The sequence below is a fragment of the Camelus ferus genome, chromosome 19 (assembly GCF_009834535.1).
Source record: "Camelus ferus isolate YT-003-E chromosome 19, BCGSAC_Cfer_1.0, whole genome shotgun sequence".
Classification (NCBI taxonomy): domain Eukaryota; kingdom Metazoa; phylum Chordata; class Mammalia; order Artiodactyla; family Camelidae; genus Camelus; species Camelus ferus.
Window position 1 is genome coordinate 20005240 of NC_045714.1, and position 8615 is coordinate 20013854.

Genomic DNA, 8615 nt, shown 5'->3' on the forward strand with positions numbered 1-8615 from the left:
GCAGAATGATGCTGTGAATTTTAAGCAGGGGCCCATTGCTTGCCTGTCAGAGGATTGAAGCCTGAGGTTGGCTTGCTCCTTAAAGCGAGTCTAGCCCGTATTAGAAAGGTGTTAAAGACCTGTTAGCACCAAGTTGAGACTTTCTCCTGGACCTAATCAGAAGGGTCAGAGAGAATTAAAAGGGGACTAACTTTCTCACCTGGGGTTTCCACGTTAATGGTTACCAGAGACCAGTAAACATATCTCAAATGGCCACAGAGCCTTGTGCTGTTGACAGGCAACAATGGTGACTTTAGTGTTGGGAAGCCTTGCGGTAAGAAAATTATTGATACTAATTTGTCCTATGTTCAAGCAGTCAGTTTTCCTCCATCAGTACCAATCAGGTAGACGTTCCTTCATGCCTTCTAGTCTTTGGGGAAGTCTGGGTTGAAAAAGCCCAGTCTTTGGAGGGCGTCTCTCCTGTAGTCTTTAATGAAAGCCCAAACTCATGAGTCTGGGAGAGGGAGGTGTGGATGGAGGGAGAGCAGGGAGGTTGTTCAAGCTGCGGAGGGAGACAGAGGCCCAAGATCCAGAAGCAGTGAGGACCCTCATGCCCCTCACTGGGGGCAGGATCTCGAGGGGAAGGCGAAAAAAGTGGCTTCATGGCAAACCCACCACATTGGGATGGAATCTTGGAGTCAGATTAAAGAAAATAAAATCATGTGATGTTGTCTGCATACCTGAGTTTCTGGATCTTGACTCATACACACCTATAAGCATCTTAAGAAAACTGAATTAGTAACTCACAATGGTAATTAACTCACTCCCAAGCTATCTGTCTATTTATATTTATATTTTTATGGTGCCCAAAGTGATGCAGGTTTGTTGTTTCACCTGCATGTCCTTAATTTGCAGAACCATGCCCTTTATCTCATAGGAGGAAGCTAACAAGTAACCGGTCTGCTGGCCTTCGGAGACCCAGATTGTGTTTCACTGTCTTCTCCATGAGTCACAGGAGAACAGAAAAGTGAGCAAGTGTCATTTTTTTAGGTATTTAGTTGAAACTCTTGGTAGCAAGTGTGAAAGCATAATGCCCACTGGCTTGAGCAAGAGAGAGTGAGAGAAGAATGCATTCAACAGTTCCAGGGCTAGGTTTGCTTCAGGCAGGGCTGGATCCAGCACTGCCACGAGGACTCAGGCTGGCTCTCTCCATCTCTTGGCTTTGCTTTCCTCTGTGTTGGCAACATTCTCGGGCAGCTGCTGGTGGCAAAGGTGGTTGTCTTCCCCGGGCTGGTGTCATATCCTCTCTCCACCTCGGGAACAGCTCCTCCCCAGCGCTGGTGCAGTTTGGATCTCTGCCCTTGAAGCAATCAGTGTGGCCAAGTTGAAGGTTCTAATTAGCCAGGATAAATGCCCACCTCTCCCAGGAAGGGTGGGGTCAGCCTGTCCAGAACTGCATGCTCAGTTACTGGAAGATGGGGGATTGGAGGCCGGAGGGCAGGTGAAAACACCAGGTGGCCTTAACAGGTAGACTCTGCCCTTCCCCAGGTGCAGGTGCGCCCAGAACAGGGAGAGCTCATTACTGTGGAAGAGACACTGAGATCTTGTTCCTGGAAGATTCTGAGTGTGTTTACACCCTGAGGAGCCCTCAGGCGAAGGAGTCCCCCACGTGGCTGAGGGCCCTGATGGACACACTGCTGGCTTCCGCTGAGTGTAGGACGGAAGTTCTCGGCATCTGGTGCATTCCTAACAAGGGGCTCAGGAGTAGGGGTCCTTGACATTACTCAGCCTTTGTTTTCTCACTTGTGAAATGGGTATACAAAGACTATTTCTCTCCCACAGAGGGTTGCTCAGTGAAACAATGTGGCTACTGCATGTCACCCAGTGTCTAGATTAGAGGAGGCACCCGATTACAATAGGAAAATGCTTCTTACACGCATGTTCACAAACATGATCCCAATTTATTCTCACCATAACTCTGTGAAGTAGGTGAGAGACATATTATTGTCCCATTTTAGGGATGAAGACACTGAGGCTCCGAGGATTTAAATGATTTTGCCAGGTGCCTGGAGCAATTAACTGGCAGAGCCATCCTTCAAAGTCAAGTCCTTGGCCTCTCAATGAGACCTCATTTTCACCAAATCATATCACCAAATCATAATGCTGACCAGGAAAATGTGGCAATGCCAAGGGACAGCCTTCCAGAACCATACAGGCCCCTCATGCCTGCCATTAACAGTCTAGACCAGCACCGCCAGGCAGAATTACAACTTAAACCACAGATGTAATGTTAAATTTTCTAGTAGCCACATTAGAAAGTAAAAAACAAAACCCAAACCCTGAAATCTATTTTCATAATACATTTTATTTAACCCAATGTATCCAAAATATTATCATCTCAACATGGAAATCAGTATTAATTAACTATGAATGAAATATTTTGCAGACTTTTTATTTCTTTGTAGTGAGTCTTCAAAATCTGTTGTGTGTTTTACACTTATAGGCCATCTCAGCTTGGACTAGCCACCTTTCAGGTGCTAAGTAGCCACATATGACCAACTGGTGGTCCTCGTTTTTGACGGTGCAGGACTTGAGGCAGGTTAGTTATCAGTTTAGGGCATCAAAAAGCGAGAGCCATAAGAGGGGATGAGAGGAGAGAGAGAGAGAGAGAGATTTTGCCTTGATGAATTTAACCTTATTCTAGAAAGAAGAGATTTAAAGTAACTGTACCTATTTGGTGGTTAATGTTGTTTTCATTCTGAGTTACAGTAGCATGAGGACAATGAGACACCATAATCTTGTCCTTGATTGGAAGACAACCTAACAAGTCCCTGGAGATAACGCCAGTTGCAGAATAGATGGCCCAGATGTGGCAGCAGACTCCACTCTGGCCTGTTTAATCAGAAAAGGAATTTATTAAAGGATGTTAAGCAGCTCATGAAATCTCTAGGAGACCATAGCCTCAGTCTCAGAAGGGAGTCCCCTGAAAAGAGGCTCGAATTGCAGTTCCAGGCTTCTCCAGCAGAGGTTCTGTCGCCCCTTTCTCTGTGCCCGGGCACCTCAGCACCTGCCATCCCCGCTGAGCACAGAAACCCATTTCCAGGACCCAGACGTCCACTCTTTGCGAAATGTAGTGTGTGGGTAAATCCCAGTCGTAGGTCCCGGGTCACATGCTTGCACTCAGCTGCAAAGGAGTCTTGGAAAGCAATTTTCCCTCTGGTTCCCTTACGCAGAGGTGAGACTCCTAAGGGGAAATTACCCAAAAGTAAAAGTGTGCCAAGTCACTGGGTTTCCTCAGGCAGGGTGCACACCCACTACATCAGCTGGTTTGGTTTTCTGTTTTTAAAAGTATTGTCAAATATATAACACAGACAAGAGTGTACACAAAATACATACATGGTTAAATGGGAACAACAATTATTCTCACTTTCCAGGTTGAGAAATTGCCAGTCTTACCAGAACTTTGGACCTCTCCTCCTTTTTCCCTCCCTAATTTTACACCCATTCTTCTATCCAAGTGGGCAGCACTATTCTGAATTCTGTATCAATCATTTTCTTGCTTTGCCTAGTGTTTTTTTTAAAATTGAGATATAATTACATATAACGTTGTATCAGTTTTAGGTGTACAAGATAATGATTTGGTATATGATGTATTGCAAAATGATGATTACCACAATATACTTCGTTAACATCCATCACTATATATACTTACAATTCTTTTTCATGTGATGAAAACTTTTGAGATCAACTCTCTTAGTAACCTTCCATTTTTTTTTTTTTAACTAGACTTTTTCTTTTCAGATAACATGGGTTCACATGCAGTTGTGTGCCCTTTGTCCAGTTTCCCACAACAGTCAATTTTACAGAGCTAGAGAATGGAATTACCAGCAGGATTTTAACATGGAGACAACTGACAGGTCTTACTCAGATCTACCCAGTTTCACTTGTGCTCATGGACATGTGAGTGGGTGTGCACATGTGTGTGAATTCCATACAATTGTGTCATGTGTAGATTCGTGTATCGGCTACCACAGACACTGAGCAGGTCCATCCACAAGGCTCCCTTGCGTTGCTCTTTTACAAATCCTTAACTTTAAAAAGGATATATATTTTATTTATTTTTGCTTTTGTTTTGTTTTGAGGGGAGGTAATTTATTTACTTATTTTAATGAAGGTACCGGGGATTGAAACCAAGACTTCGTGCGCGCTAATCTTGCGCTCTACCACTGAGCTATACCCACCCCCCCTAAATCTTTAACTTTTGACAACTGCTAATCTTTTCTCTATTTCTATGATTTTGTTATTTCAAGAATGTTATGTAGCCCTAGCAAACCAATACAAAATATAAAAGTAATAAAAAGAAAAAACTTTTTTTTTTAAAGAAAATAACTAATTTCAGAAGGATCAGAGAGTGAAGAGGGATTGCCCTAAATCCTCATTTTCCTTTGTAGGATATTAAAAGATAATGCAAGAAACTCAAATATTATAGGCGTCATTCTGAGCATATTTACTTTCTAAACTAAACAAACAAAACCAGAAGAGACGTGATTGACTCTAAGAAACTGCCAAGGGTTACAGTGTCACAGGCAGGGCCTGTCTTTTCAGTAAGTCTATTAGAACAACTGGAAGTTTACCTTCTTATGTATTCTTTACTATAAATAAAAATAAAATGATAAAAAGTAAACAATAAAAAGAATGTTATGTAAATGGAGTCATACAATGTGTAACCATTAGGATTAATTTTTAATTTTTTAAAAATTTTATTATTTTGGGGGGGTTGGGAGGGGGAGATAATTTGAGATTGCTTGTTTATTTATTTTTCATTTTATTTATTTATGTTTGGGGTGGGGAGGGGGGAGGTGATTTGGGATTGCTTTCTTAAACTCAGCACATTCTGGTGATCCCTCCAAGCTGTTGCTTGCTTCCTACTGGTTTTAACAGGTGTCTGTATTCCTAAACCAGACACTGCTTACTTTGATCTGTTTTTTAAAATCATTTTAATCTTATAGTACAATTCTTCTGTAACTTGCTTTTTTCAATCAGCAATATGTTTTTGAGATTTACTGTTGTTAATGTGTGTGGCTGTGGGCCATTCATTTTCACTGTACAGATTTATCACAGAATATTAATCCAGTCAGTCACTGATGGTCATTCAGGTTTTGTTGATATTTTTATTTCTTTGTGACAAATGACAATACCATGAATATTCTTGTCTGTGACTCTTGGTGCAAAAGTGCAACACTTTTTATAGAATACAAAACTTAAAGTGGAATTTCTGGGTCATTTAATATGTGTATGTCCACTAGATAAAGTCAAACTCTTCCAAAATATTTGAATCAATTTACACAGCTATTAGCAATGTTTGAACAGTCTCATCAATACTGAGTATTGTCAAACTTTTACATTGTGCCAGTCTGGTAAATGTGAAATAGTATTTCATTGTCATTTTAATTTGCATTTTCCTATTTACTAATGAGATTGATTATCTTTTTATATGTTGATGGGCCATTCATGTTTTCTCTTCTGGGAGATGCCTGTTTGTGTCTTGCTATTTTTCTATTAAGTTTTTCTCTTTCTTATTCATTCATAAGAGTTCTCTGTATGTTCTGGATTCTAACCATTTGTAAGATAAACGTGTTGCAAAATGTTCACTGTTGTTTAGCTTATCATTTTCTCTGTTGTGTGTTTTGATACATTTAAAATTTTTCTGCAGACTTACCAAATATTTCTTTTACGGTTTTTGTTTTGTTTCTTAAAAAATCCTTCTCTATCCTGTGATTATAAGTACATTATTCCACATTATTTATTATCTATCTATGCAGACATGCACATTTTGATGTTTAATCCTCCAGAAATTGTGTGTGCATGATTCAGTTTATTTTTCCCCAAAGAATAACCAATTGTTCCACCTCCACATATTGAATAACAAACACATCTTTCCCCACTGTTCTGAAATGCCTTCTCTCATGAATCAAACATTCACATATGTGTGGGTCTGTTTCTGGGCTCTCTGTTCTGCACTGATGGCTTACCTGTGCACCAGTGTCTACCTGTGCACCAACGCACACTATTTTAATTACTAGTGATGTCTCATAGTGTGAGTCTACATACTTTTTTTTTTCTTCAGGAGTGTGTTGGTTATTCTTTCATATAAACTTTAGAACAATTTAGTCAGACCCCACACAAAAAAACTTTTTCTCAAGTATTTTTAAGAATTGTATTAAATCTACAGATGAATTTGGGGATTTTTGACTTCTTTTTGACTCAGAGTCATCCACTCCACTAGTATGATACATTTTTCCATTGATTAGTATCTTCTTTAACACCTTCGAATAAAAAGTTTTCAAATTTTATCCACAGGGAACTTGCACAATATTTAAAAAATTATTTCAGGGGACTTTATATTTTGGTTGCTGTTGTAGGCAATTTTTTTCATTAGACTTTTAATTTTTCTGACTGTTACTATGTGGAAATGCAGCTGATACAACAAATACCCACTCTCACAAACACACACAGATTTTCCTATACGACAACCTTGCTAAACTCTCTTATTACTTTTAATAATTTATCTGAGGAGTCTTTTGAGTTTTCCACATAGGCAATCATACTGACTACAAATAATGATGGTTTGTTATTTATACCTTTATTTCTTCTTTTTTGCCTTATCAAACCTGTGAGCAAGCTGATCTAATGTTGAATGGAATGGGGAGGGCAGGCAGCTTTGTCTTGTTCTGGGGTGCTAGTTCTAAAGTGAATTCAGTTTGTGAATATCAAGCTGTGCACTTATGATGTGTGCATTTTTTTCTAACACCAGGTTATATGTCAATATAAAGTTAAAAAAAATTTAAAGGCATATTTCCCTAACATCCTAACCTCCCCTTATAACTATATGCTCTAAGGATGCCACTGAGCAGGTTTGTACCTGTCGACTTCAACCTGACCATACATTACCGGAGAAAAGAAGTCTTAAGTGAGAACACTGATGGTACTTCCAAGAGGTTGAAGAACTACTGGGGGAGGGGTGAAGCAGCCCCTGAGGGCAGAATGGGGAGGAGAGATGCAAATGCAGGGACACAGATTTTCTTGAAGCAGAAAGAAAAGCTCTGTAAGGTCTTTGTTGTCTAACCAGAGAATAAGCTACTTTTTGGAAAAATGTGCTGTCCAGCATGGGAGGTATTCAACCAGGGCTGACTCCAAACCTACCAAGGACACTGTGGGGCCACCTCCTCCGTGCAATATCGGCTGAGCTGTGGACTATAGATTTCTGTCTCTTCCAACTCCAAGCTTTGAGATTTTTAAAGGATTGGGTTCATTTCTTGTTTTTTTTTTTTTTTTCATGTCATCCTACTTTTAGGCAATGCTCTATCAATAGCTCTCATGATACTTAGAAAACTGAACTTACAATAGAGAAAAGTCATCAAGAGCAAAATCGGTTCTTTGAAAATGTTAATAACACTGTGGGTAAACCCATTTCAAGTCTGATCACACACACACACACAAAGGTAACACATTAGAATTCTTTTCTTCCAAGGAAACATCCACAAATATCAGAACAGGCATGCATCCAACAATCCTTTGAATAAAAGTGTAATTATACCAGTTATTTTTCCCCCCAATCCCCTGAACGTTGCATTGCATTTTGAAGCTTCTAGCCTCAGATCCTATCGTTCTGTAATATTTTCAAATAATGGACAAAGTGGTTCAGGCACTCAGTGATTTGAAATCCAGTAAAAGGAGAAAAAAAAAATCCCTGTTAATGGGGTCTTTTTTGTAAAATAAGAAATTTCGAATGAAGTGAAGTTTTGAAGACTTTTGTGAGATTGGGGGGATACTTCCGTGATTTCACAGTTTTACGCTATTTTTACTTTCATTCAAACAACCTCCCTCTTTCTAGCAAATCTCCGGTTTGTTGGCAGATATAAATACATTTGCAGAGTCTCGCAGAAGCTGCGCCATCAGCCTCATAGGCTAGAAAGATGCCTGGTTTTCTTGTGCGGCCATAGAGATGTCTTCCTCGTCCTCCCCGCCTCCCCCGGCTCAGTCTTTTTCCTTTTTAGTCGGTTGTTTTGAGAAGAAATCTGGAGTCCAGACAGGGTTGAGCCCAGAGAGGGTGACCCGCTGAGGGCAGACCTCGAGGCGGGGCGCGTCTGTACCCTCCGCAGTCCGGTCAGAGCTGCGCCCCCTCTCTGTGCGCCGGGAGAGTATTCCAGCCAAGCCGAGAAATCCGTTACCAGGCTGCTGTGTCCCCAAAGGCCATTCCAGGGCGGAAGAGGACGGGGAAAACCGCTGTGTTGATTCTCCCGCCCTGTGGGCTGGGCGTGCAACGGGTCAGGTTGCAGACAGGTGAGTCTGGTGGATGGGCGAACTGCTGGCGCCAGGGCACCCCTGGCCAGCCGCGCCCCCGCAGCCCCCTGAGCTGGCACAGGTGTGATCCCCCCGGGAAGGGACTGCCGGCCGCGGCGGTGGAGGCAGGGCGGTGCGCCCCTGGGCACACCCGAGCGGTGGCGATAGAACCCGCAGCGCGGCCCCCCAACTCCCCAAGGCTGGTACAGCTGCCCTTAGGAACTTGACATCTTTCTCTTATCAGCACCCCCCACCCCCGTGTAAAGGTAGATAGGAAAAACCAAAACCAAAAA